At 40.9% G+C, this 12,468-nt stretch overlaps 1 protein-coding gene across 2 annotated transcripts in view; it reads right to left on the bottom strand.

Moving 5' to 3' along the window:
• Window positions 1-12,468, bottom strand: part of LOC111545504 (WD repeat-containing protein 70) — a 135,537-nt gene that overhangs the window by 15,308 nt on the left and 107,761 nt on the right. The gene's annotated exons all lie outside the window — the stretch shown is intronic.

The following is a 12,468-nucleotide window of genomic DNA, read 5'->3' as shown; positions in this document are numbered from 1 at the left end:
CAGGAATTATCAGATCTCCTGAAATGGTCAACAAAATTTTGTGTGAATACATTTCGCTGGGGAGAATATTCATATCTTAAATACAGGAATTTGCACACATTTTTTCTAAAGCATCAGACCACATTTTAGGCTTTGTGGGCCACATGCTCACTGCTGCAATTACTCAGCTCTACCACTGCAATTCAAAGGGAGCCACAGGGAATAGTAAATTAATGGATGTGTCTATGTTCCAATAAAACTTTTATTTACAAAAACAGGGTGGTGGCTGGATTTGCCCCAAGGCCATGGTTTGCCAACCCCAACACACTCTTAGTCATTTGCTTGCATAAACCAAGGATTCTAAAGTCCAAGTCTAATTCTTGAGTAATTTTAATATCCATTTGAATACCTCAAAAACAAATTCAATCTTCCTTGGCCTACTCAATTCTGATGACTTGTTACAAGATATTTCAGCATTGGCCGGGCGCAGTGGCTCAAGCCTATAATTCCAGCACTTTGGGAGGCCGAGACGGGCGGATCACGAGGTCAGGAGATCGAGGCCATCCTGACTAACATGGTGAAACCCCGTCTCTACTAAAAAATACAAAAAACTAACTGGGCATGGTGGCAGGCGTCTGTAGTCCCAGCTACACGGGAGGCTGAGGCAGGAGAATGGCGTAAACCTGGGAGGCAGAGCTTGCAGTGAGCTGAGATCCGGCCACTGCACTCCAGCCCAGGCCATAGAGCAAGACTCCGTCTCAAAAAAAAAAAAAGATATTTCAGCAGTGCCAACTATGGCTAATTCTGCCACTACCATGAATGGTCATAATATGCTTCTAAAATCCTGAACTCTCAATATTTACTGATTTAACAAATATTTATCACCAAATATGTTTCAGGCTCTAGATATTCCACTTACTGGCCACACAACCTCCTATCTTGCAGTTTTTTTAATTTTTAAATTTTCAATATCCTAAACTTTAACCACTCTCTCAGCAGAATCCTGAATGTCCTTTTGTTGAATCTACAATGAAGTGCTTTTATTCCAAAATAACCTCCCCCTGTTCTCCCCTGCAGTCACTATAGTCCATCCAAATACCTAGGCTCCTGAATAAGACTCAAGAATAGGATATGAACATGCAGAATGATTGTTTCTACAAATTTACATTTCATAGCCCATAATACTTCCATAATTCTTCCAGTAATGTTTCTCTTACAACCATCAAAAGCTATTCTACGTCTTTACAATTCTGCTGAAGGCCCTATCCCAGTATCTCCCAATACAAAACTAGGAAATGATTCTGCTAATAGATGGTGGCATTATTCATTTCCTATCTCAGGGTATCACTTGTAAATATAGCTGCATATGAGCTCATTCTTATCCCTTCCATTTCCAGTGTAAAAGTACTCTGGCCGGGTGCGGTGGCTCACACCTGCAATCCCAGCACTTTGGGAGGCCGAGGCAGGTGCATCATTTGAGGTCAGGAGTTTGAGACCAGCCTGGCCAACATGATGAAACCCTGTCTCTAATAAAAATCCAAAAATTAGCCAGGTATAGTGGTGGGCGCCTGTAATCCCAGCTACCTGGGAGGCTGAAGGAGGAGAATCGCTCAAACCCAGGAGGCGGAGGTTGCAGTGAGCAGAGATCGTGCCACTGCATGACAGAGTGAGACTCCATCTCAAAAAAAAAAAAAGTATTTCCTCCTCCTACCCAAAAGCTAACTCCTGCTCTTTGTTTGATCACAATCCCTAACAACTCCTCAAGGACTTTCATCCTTACTTAATATGTTTGGTTTTTACAGAACTGCATTAGTTTTCCATTGCTCTGTAACAAATTACCAAAAACCTAGGGACTGAGTACATCTCTGATTTATTACCTAACAGCTGCATAGGTCAGAAGCCTGGCACAATGTAGCTAGATTCTCTGCTCAGGATCTCACAGACTGAAATCAGGATGTTAGTAGGACTGTACTATTTTCTAGAGGTTCTGGGAAAGAATCTGCTTCCAAGTTTATTCTGGTTGCTGGCAGAATACAAGTTCCTTGTGGTTGTAGAACTGTGATCTCTATTTGCTTGCTGCCTGTCAGCTGGGGCTACTCTTAGCTTTCTAGACACTATGTGCAATCTCCACTAGAAGCAACATGAGAAAGATTCTCCTTTGCTGACCTTGAAGACAGAGGGATCTACGTGGCAAGGAATGCACTAGGAATGCTGACCTAGTAGAGTGCAGTCTTACTAACATCCTCATTTCAGTCTGTGAGACCCTCAGCAGAGAACTGTAGCCACATTGTGCCAGACTTCTGACCTAAATAGCTGCTAGGTAATAAATTGGGGGTGTACTAAGTCCCTGGTTTTTGGTAATTTGTTACAGAGCAACAGAAAATTAATGCAATTCTGTAAAAAACAAACATATTGAGTAACGATAAAAGCCATGCCCACAAATCTTTGCAGAACAACCTGTTTTTTATCTATAGCTGTTGTTTAACTGATTAAGGAGCAATACTCTTAAGCTTCCGAGACATCACCTAGTTTGGCTAAGAAGATCTATGAGGCACACCCTTAATTTCTTGGAAGAGTCCAATGTGACTGAATACTCTCACCTTTTGAAGTTATTATACAGCCACGTCTCTGGCTTTCTCCACACCATGCTTTCAGAAGTTATTGCTGTATGTTAGCATCCTTTGTCATCTCAATAGGCTAAAAATTCACTAAATCATCTAGTCTTCGTTCCCTTTTAACAAAACTTCCCTTGGTTTTCTCATATTTCACTATAAGAAGCAAGAAGAAACCAGCCAGCAACTTCAACATTTTGCTTAGAAATCTCCTTGCCTATATATTCAAATTCGTCACTCACAAGTTCTGATTTCATCTTCAAAACCAGCAGCAGAGAATCTTCCTGACACCAAGTCCCTCCTACACTTAGAATACCTTTTGCCAAGAAGAGCCCAACTGCTTTTAAGTGCTCACCTGATGAGGCTGGATCCACTGAAGGCAATCTTCTTTTCTTAAAGTCCATCGTGTCATATAATGTAACCATAGGAGTGACTAGCCCATTATACTTATAGTTCACAACTACATTCAAGGAGAAGTGCCGGGACTCTTAGGAGCCATCTTAGAATTCATACCACAACAAGAGCTTTGGGTGTAGCAATTCTGAAACTACTTTCCATGTACTGTAACACTGAACAAATGAGTAAATATAATTATCACGTTAAAAGCCACGTTCTTCACTGTTGGAGAAGTGAATTACGAATATGGAACGGGAAAAGCTAGAAAGTTGTATTAGAATTAGATGTATCCAAATGAACTCATAATTTTTTACATATTTTAATTTTTAGATTGGTTTATCTCCCTCCTAGCTTTGTCTTTTGAGGCTAGAAGCAATGGCACCCAACAGCAATGAATATATCCAGAGTACCAAATCTTAATTTCTAAATTGACTTCCCTGTTGAATGAAGCCACGGATCACTAGAAAAATAGGTAGGATCAAGTCAGGGAAAATACAAGATGACCCTGGAACATCTTGCTGTGCCAAAATGTAAGAAAGTACTCCAAAAATGATGGGGATACGTCGAAAGGGCAGAAGCCAATGTTAAGAAGTTTCTATTAGATAAAAGCTTCTGTAAATATTTAGAATATGGAAAGAAATAAAATGTACTTCAAATCATTCAATTTTTTAGTTATATCTATTATTAGAACCTTAAGTTAACAGTTTTCTTTTACTTAAGAAAACAAAAATAAACCCAAAACAGTTATTTTAATAAAAATTAAATATTTTAAGTTCTTAAGAAAAAGTATTCACCAGTAAAAAGACATGACTAATATATTTCATCTCCAAATAATAAGTGCCATTTTTTTGGAATGGCTGGGTATCAGAATGACTACATGTACTATTCAAAAATAAATAAAACATTTGAAAACTCTTCTAACTTCCATGACTAAGGTCCGCTAATGGAGATATCTCCCACTAAAATGTCCAAGCATTCTGAGGTATCCTGAACCTGCCTTCTCCACCTTAGTCATGTAATTTAAAAATAAATGGCAGAGAAGTGCTTTCATGTTGAAAAGAAAAAGAATTGAAGACAATCCTGGAGAAAGGCACTTAACAATATCAGCTCTAGATGAATTGATAAAAGAAAGCTTATGGGGGACTTCAAGATGGTTAACTAGAAGCACCAGACACTTATCTCCTCTATAAAGAAAAGCTTAATGAGTAATCACACTTCAAATACAGCATCAAAGAGAGAATGCTGGAATTCAGCAGAGAAATGGGAGGCACTGAAGAAGAAGAAAGCAAGGCACACAGCCCAGCCAGGACCAGCTGGGAGTCCTACGGGGCTCCTCAGTGTGGGGAAAAGGTGAGTAAAAGATCCCCAGCATCCAGATTCTCCCTGTAGATACCTGCAATCCTAGCCATAGCACAGCCCCTTAGCCCTGACAAGTTGAGGCTGGTAAAAACAAGCTTCTAAAGAGGAAGCTCACAATAGGTTCCACACACACCTGGAAACCCAAGCACCTGCAGCATGGCACGGATTTGAGAGCCCAGACCCCACCAGTCTGCTTTCTGTTCTGGGGCCAAACAGTACCTGCATCTCAACATCCCTGGAGGCACAATGACATCCCCTCACATCCACTGGGAGGGTTGTAGCACATGACACCAGTTAGACCCAGCATAGTAGCAATATCCCCAGCACTCTAGATCACACAGCATCCAGTACACTGAAGAAAGGACAATGGAGAGCTCTGTGGATGCTGCCTCTAGGACAAAGGGGGCCAAAGTGCACACTCCCTAGAGCCCAAACCCACCTGCCTCAGGTCATTGCCACTGAGAGTAACCTTGCCCACCCACCACCCCCAGCAGCAAGGCCCCAGCACACCAGCACATGCCCTGAGGGCAGGCTCTCCCTGCCTGCCGCTGCAGCCAGGGACCAGAGCCTAAGAATCACCTGCCTGGGGCAGGTACCACAGACAGCAACCCTGTCACCCACAACAGTAGGACTGTGGTACATGTGCCTTGAGGACAGGCTCACCCCAGCCAATGCAGCCAATGCCACAGGGAATAGGGGAAGTGGAAACAAAGCATGTGCTCTGCAGAGATTGAGATGTATCTGCCTGAGATGGCTGCCACTGGCATCAATCTCCCTCACCACCACTGTCACGGCGCCTTCCCCTTAGCAGAGCTGTTCATGTCCACATGCCCTGAGGATAGGCTCTCCCTGCCTACTACTGCTGCTGCAACCACCACCCAAGGACACTACCCAGGACATGGGGATCACCCAGCCCTGCCCAACACAGCCTCCATCTGTGCACAACATCAGAGGCCTTAAGGATAGTCTCACAAGGCCTGGCACCAGCAATCCCAGTGCTCTCTATCACACTGCTCAGGGGCCTGTGGATTCCCCTGCACCATCAGTCACCTCAGGCACACGCACATAAAGAGACCAAACAGCCCCAGAATGCCTGCCGCACCCTAGCACGCCATCTGAAGGCCTAGGAATTGCCCCCATCCCACCTACCACAGTCTATACCCATTTGGACCAACAGGGGGACCTGATGACAGCCCCAAAATGCCTGACACTGTCACCCCGAGTGCCCTACCACACCACCCTAGACCTGACAATGTCACCCCAGCCAAGTGCCCTACCACACCATCCTACCACATAGCCTAGGGATTGCTGTGCCCCACTGGTCACTCCAAGCAGGAGTGTGTACTACCAGACAGCCTAACAACAGACCCAGAAAACCTACTGTCAGTGCCTAAGCATGCCGTCTAAAGGCCTGGGGGATCACCCTGCCCAGTCTACCACTGCTTGTATGTATCTACACCTCCTAGGGGCCGGAGGACAAGGTTGCTCAGCCTGCCACCACCACCAAACCTGGCACCTACCCATGTGCACCACCTGGGAGTCTGAAGACCAGGCTGCCCAGTCTCTCGCAGCCACCACTAACATTAGTCTGTGCTACCTGGAAGCCCAGGTGTTGCCCTGCCACTTATACTGCCATCACCAACACCATGCACAATGCTCAGGGGCCCAAGGACTGGCCCACCCACTCAACTCACCACTGCCGCTACTGGCACCTGAAAAAGCCACCTGGAGGCCCAAATGTCAGCAAGTCAGAACCTACTAACACCAGTGCCCATGTATTGTGTGCAAGGGTCCAAGAACAGGGACATTCAGCCACCATTGCCACCACTGGGGCCAGAAGACTGGCCCACCTAGCATTGCTAAACCTAATAAATCCTCACCACAGCCTCCACTAACAAATTCACCTAAGCCTCTGAGGAAAACACAGACACCACTGACAGGGTTTAAAGCCAAAGAAGTCATATGGAGACTACACTACTACAAATATCCAGAATCAATGCTGAAGTGCCCTATCCAACCAACACCATAGATACATCTACAGGAAAAAGTATTCCTCTATGAAAGCCAATCCAAAAAACTAGAAGAAGTAACTGTTACACAAGTTGCACAGATAACAATATAAGAACACAAGAAACATGAAAAAGCAAGGAAAAGTGACACCTCCAAGGGGACACAATAATTTTCCACTACCAGATTCCAATGAAAAGAAAATATGAAATGTCTGAAAAACAATTCAAAATTGTAACCTAAAAGAAGCTTAGTGATATACAAGAGAACACAGATAAACAATGCAAAGAAACCAGAAAAAACAATTCAGGATATGAATGAGAATTCACAAAAGATAAATAAATTATAAAAACAAACAAAATCTTAGAAGAATTCAATAAATGAAATAAAAAATACAATTGAAAGCTTCAACAAGAGACTAGATCAAGCACAAGAAAGAATTTCAGAACTTGAAGACAGATCTTTCCAAACAGCCCAATTAGACAAAAAAAAAAGGAAAGAACAAAAAAGAAAGAAAGCCTATATAATGTATGGGACACCATAAAGCAACCAAATATTTGAATTTTGGGTGTTCCAAGAGGTGAAGAGATCAATGGCATAGAAAACCTATTTAATACAAAAATCGTTGAAAACTTCCTCAAGTCTAACAGGAGACATCCAGATACAAGAAGGTAGGAGATTCCCATATAGATACAACCCAAAAAGGTCTTTTTAGTGGCACATTATAGTCAGATTGTCAAAAGTCAAAGAGGAAATTCTAATAATAGCAAAAAAAAAGTCTAGTCACATATAAGATCACACCCAACAGACTTAACAGTGGATTCCTCAGCACAAGCCTTATAGGCCAAAGGAAAATGAAATGATATTGTCAAAGTGCTGAAAGGAAAAAAAAAAAAAAAATGCCACCCAAGACTAGTACACTCAGCAGTTATAATGAAGGAGAAATAAAGTCTTTCTCAGGCAAACAAAAGCAGGGAATTCATCACCACTAGGCCAGGCCTACAAGAAATGTTCAAAAGAGTCCTACACCTGGAGGCAAAAGAATGACAACTATGGGCTGGGTGTGGTGGCTCACGCCTATAATCCCAGCACTTTGGGAGGCCAAGGCAGGCAGAACACGAGGTCAGGAGTTCGAGACCAGCCTGGCCAAAATGGTGAAACTCTGTCCCTACTAAAAATACAAAAGTTAGCCAGGTGTGGTGGTGGGTGCCAGTAATCCCAGTTACTTGGGAGGCTGAGACAGGAGAATCGCTTGAACCTGGGAGGCGGAGGTTGCGGTGAGCCAAGATCGCACCACTGCACTCCAGCCTGAGTGACAGAGTGAGACTCTGTCTCAAAAATAAAATGAAATAAAATAAATAACAACCATGAAAATATAAAAACCACTAAAACGGCAAACACACAAAGAAAAAGACTCAAATGTTGCCACCACAGAAAACCACCAAACCACAATCATAAACAATGAAAAAGAAAGAAAGAAAGGATTTATAAAAGAACCAAAACACAATTAATAAGATCATAAGAAAAAGTCCTCACATATCAATAATAACCTTAAATGTAAACAGATTAAAGTTTTTACTTAAAAGATACAAACTGGCTTAGTGAATTGAAAAGAAGAAAACCCATAAGCCAACTGTATGCTGCCTCAAGAAACTCAACTTAACCAAGAAAGAGCAGGAGAAACTACACTTCTATCAGATAAAACAGACTTTACATCAAAAACTGTAAAAAGAGACAAAGAAGGCCAATAACTAATGATAAAAAGATTATTTCGGCAAAAGGGTATAATAATTCTAAGTATATATGCATCCAACACCAGAACACCCAGATACATAAAGCTAGTATCAGATCTAAAAGGAGAAACACATTTCAATATAATAATAGTTGGGTACTTCAACACCCAACTATCAGCACTAGAATGATCATCTAGACAGAAAATCAACAAGGAAACACTGGATTTAAACTAACTTTAGATTGGGTGCAGCGGCTCAAGCCTATAATTAATCTCAGCATTTTGGGTGGCCAAGGCAGGAGTATCACTTGAACCCAGGAATCTGAGACCAGCCTGGGCATTATAGCAAGATCCTTCTCTACTAAAAACAAAAAACGAAAAAAAAATTAGGCCAGGCACAGTGACTCATGCCTGTAATCCCAGCACCTTGGGAGGCTGAGGCTGGCAGATCACTTGAGTTCAGGAGTTTGGATCAGCCTGGCCAACATGGTGAAACCCTGACTCTACTAAAAATACAAAAATTAGCCAGGTAAGTGGCACATGCCCGTAAGCCCAGCTACTTATGAGGCAGAGGTGGGAGAATCACTTGAACCCCAGAGGCAGTGGTTGCAATGAGCCAAGATCACACCACTGCACTCAGTCTGGGTGACAGAGTGAGACCCTGTCTCAAAAAAAAAAAAAAAAAATTAGCTGGACATAGTGGTATGTGCCTGTGTCCCACCTACTTAGGAGGCTGAGGTGGCAGGACTGCTTGAGCCCAAAAGGTTGAGGTTGCAGTGAGCAGTGATAGCACCACTGCACTGCAGCCTGGGCAAGAGAGTAAGACCCCGTTTTTGTTTTTAATTAATTAAACAAACTGCACATTAGATAAAATGCACCTAACAAACATTTGCACAACATTTTATCCAATAGTGGTAGAACACACATTCTTCTCATCAGTACATGGAACATCCTCCAGGATAGAGGACACAAAACAAGTCTCAACAAATGTTTGAAAACTGAAATTATATCAAGTATCTTTTCTGACCACAGTGGAGTAAAACTAGAAATCAGCAACAAGAGGAACTTTGGAAACTGTACAAATACACAGAAATTAAACAACTTGCTCCTGAATGACTACTGGATCTATGAAGAAATTATGAAGGAAATAAAAAAATTTCTTGAAACAAGTGAAAATAAGAATACAAAATACCAAAACCTGTGGGACACAGCAAAAACAGTGCTAAAAGGTAAGATTATAGAAATAAATGCCTACATCAAAAAGGGAGAGACTTTAACAACCTAATCATCTACCTCAGGGAACTAGACAAGCAAAAACAAACCAAACCTAAAATCAGTGGAAGGAAAGACAATAATGATCAGAGAAGAATTAAACGAAATAGAGATTTTTTTAAAAACGCAAAAGATCAATGAAAGTTGGGGTTTTTTGTTTTGTTTTGTTTGTTTGTTTGTTTGTTTTGAGATGGAGTCTCGCTCTGTCACTCAGGCTGGAGTGCAGTGGTGCAATCTTGGCTCACTGCAACCCCCACCTCCCTGGTTCAAGCAATTCTCCCGCCTCAGGCTCCTGAGTAGCTGGGATTACAGGCACATGCCACAGCGCCCTGCTAATTTTTGTATGTTTAGTAGAGATGAGCTTTCACCATGTTGGTCAGGCTCATCTGAACTCCTGACCTCGTGACCTGCCCGCCTCCGCCTCCCAAAGTGCTGGGATTACAGGCATGCGCTTAAAAAATTCATCTTTTTCTTAAAAAAGATACAGAAAATTTATAAACTGCTAGCTAAACTAACCAAGAAAAAAGAGAGAAGATCCAAATAAACAAAACCAGAAAAGGAAAAGGAGATGTTACAACTGACATGACAGAAATGTAAAAGATCCTCAGAGACAATTATGAACAACTATATATTAGCAAACTGGTAAACCTAGAGGATATGGATAAATTCCTGGCCACATACCATCTACCAATATTGAACCAGAAATAAATAGAAAAAGACCAATAATGAGTAACAAGATTGAAAAAAGTCCCCCAACAACAACAAAAAAACAGGCCTGGGACTGGGTGGCTTCACTGCCAAATTTTACCAAACTTACAAAGAATTAATACCAATTCTCCTCAAACTATTCCAAAGAATAGTCAGAGGAGGGAATTTTTCCTAATTCATTCTATGTGGCATTATCCTGACACTAAAACCAGATATGGAGACAACAAAAGAAGAAAACTACAAGTCGATATCCCTGATGAACATAGATGTAAAAAATGCTTAACAAAATGCTAGCAAACTAAATCAAACAGCACATCAGAAAAATAATGTACCATGGTCAAGTGGGATTTTTTTCCCAGGGAGGCAAGAATGATTCAGCATATGAAAATCAATAAACATGCTATGTCATATCAACAGAAAAAGCACTTGATAGAATTCAATATCCATTCATTATAAAAACTCTCAACAAACTAGGCACAGAAGGCACACATCTCCACATAATAAAGGCCGTAAATGACAAACCCATAGCTAACGTTATACTGGGGAAAAGCTCAAAGTCTTTCCTCTAAAAACTGGAACTAGACAAGGATGTCCACTTTTACCATTCCTATTCACCACAGTACTGGAAGACCTGGCAATCAGACAAGAGAAAAAATAAATGCATCCAAACTGAAAATAAAAGGAAGTCAAATTGTCCCTCTTTGCATATGGCATTGTCTTATATTTAGAAAAACCTAAAGACTTTACCAAAATACTCTTTGATATGATAAACAAATTCAGTCAAGCTGCAAGATATCAAATCATACAAAATCAGTAGCACTTCTATACACCAACAACAAATTAGTTGAAAAATCAAGGAATCAATCCCATTTACAATAGCCACAAAAATCTTAAAATACCTAGAAATAAACTTTGCCAAGGAGGTGAAAAACCTCTACAAGAAAAACTAATAGGCCAGACACAGTAGCTTATGCCTGTAATCCCAACACTTTGGGAGGCCAAGGTGGGTGGATCACTTGAAGTCAGGAGTTCGAGACCAGCCTGGCCAATGTGGTGAAACCTCGTCTCCACGAAAAATACAAAAAGGGGCCAGGCATGGTGGTGCGCGCCTGTAATCCCAGCTACTTGGGAGGCTGAGGCAGGAGAATCGCTTGAACTCTGGAGGCGAGGTTGCAGTGGGCCGAGATGGTACCAAAGAACTCCAGCCTAGGCGACAGAGCAAGACTCTGTATTAAATAATAATAATAATAATGAAAAATTTTTTTAAAAAACTATAAAAGAAACTGAAGAGGACATAAACAAATGGAAAGACATCTCATGCGCAGGGGTTGGAAGCATACTGTTAAAATGACTATACTAGATTACTCAAAGTAATCTACAGATTTCAGTACAATCTCTATCAAGATACCAATGACATTTTTCACAGAAAAAGAAAAAAAAATGCTAAAATTCATATGAATCCAAAAAGCAGCCTGATAGCCAAAGTAATCCTAAGCAAAAAAGAACAAAGGTGAAGGCATTGCACTACCTGACCTCAAAATATACTATAGAACCCAAAACAGCCTGGTACCGGTATAAAAACAGACACATAGACCATTGAGAACCCAGAAATAAATCCATACATTTACAGTGAACTCATTTGCTACAAAGGTGCCAAAAACATATATTGGAGAAACAATACCCTCTTCAATAAATGGAGCTAGGAAAACTAATTTCCAAGCAGAAAAAAAACTAGATCCTTATCTCTCATCATATACAAAAATCAACTCAAAATGGATTAAAAACTTAAACATAAGACTCCAAACTACAAAACAACTTGAAGAAAACACAGGGGAAACACTCTATGACACTGGTCTTGACAAAGACTTTATGGTTAAGACTCCCCAAAAGCACAGGCAACAGAACAGAAATAGGCCAATAGAACTGCATTAAACTACAAGTTTCTGCACAGCAAAGGAAACAATAGACAAAGAGACAACCCATAGAATGGGAGAATATATTCATCAAATATTGGATTAATATCCAGAATATATAAGAAAATCTAGTAACAGCCAAAAAAATACAATCCTATTAAAAAGTGGGCAAAAGATATGAACAGACATTTCTCAAAGAAGCCATACAAATATCCCACAGGTATATGAAAAAATGCTCAACATCACTAATCATTAGGGAAATGCAAATCAAAACTACAATACACTATTACTCCAGTAAGAATAGCAATTATCAAAAAGATAAAAAATGACAGATTCTGTCAAGGATGGGAGGAAAAGGAATCCTTATCCACTGTTAGAGGTAATGTAAATTAGTACAGCCAGTATCAAAAACTACCATAAGATTCAAAAACTCCACCACTGGATATTTATCCAAAGGAAAGGAAATCAGTATATCAAAGGGATACCTGCA

The sequence above is a fragment of the Piliocolobus tephrosceles genome, chromosome 4 (assembly GCF_002776525.5).
Source record: "Piliocolobus tephrosceles isolate RC106 chromosome 4, ASM277652v3, whole genome shotgun sequence".
NCBI lineage: Eukaryota > Metazoa > Chordata > Mammalia > Primates > Cercopithecidae > Piliocolobus > Piliocolobus tephrosceles.
Note: the sequence above shows the minus strand (reverse complement) of the source record. Positions and strands in the feature narration are given on the sequence as shown.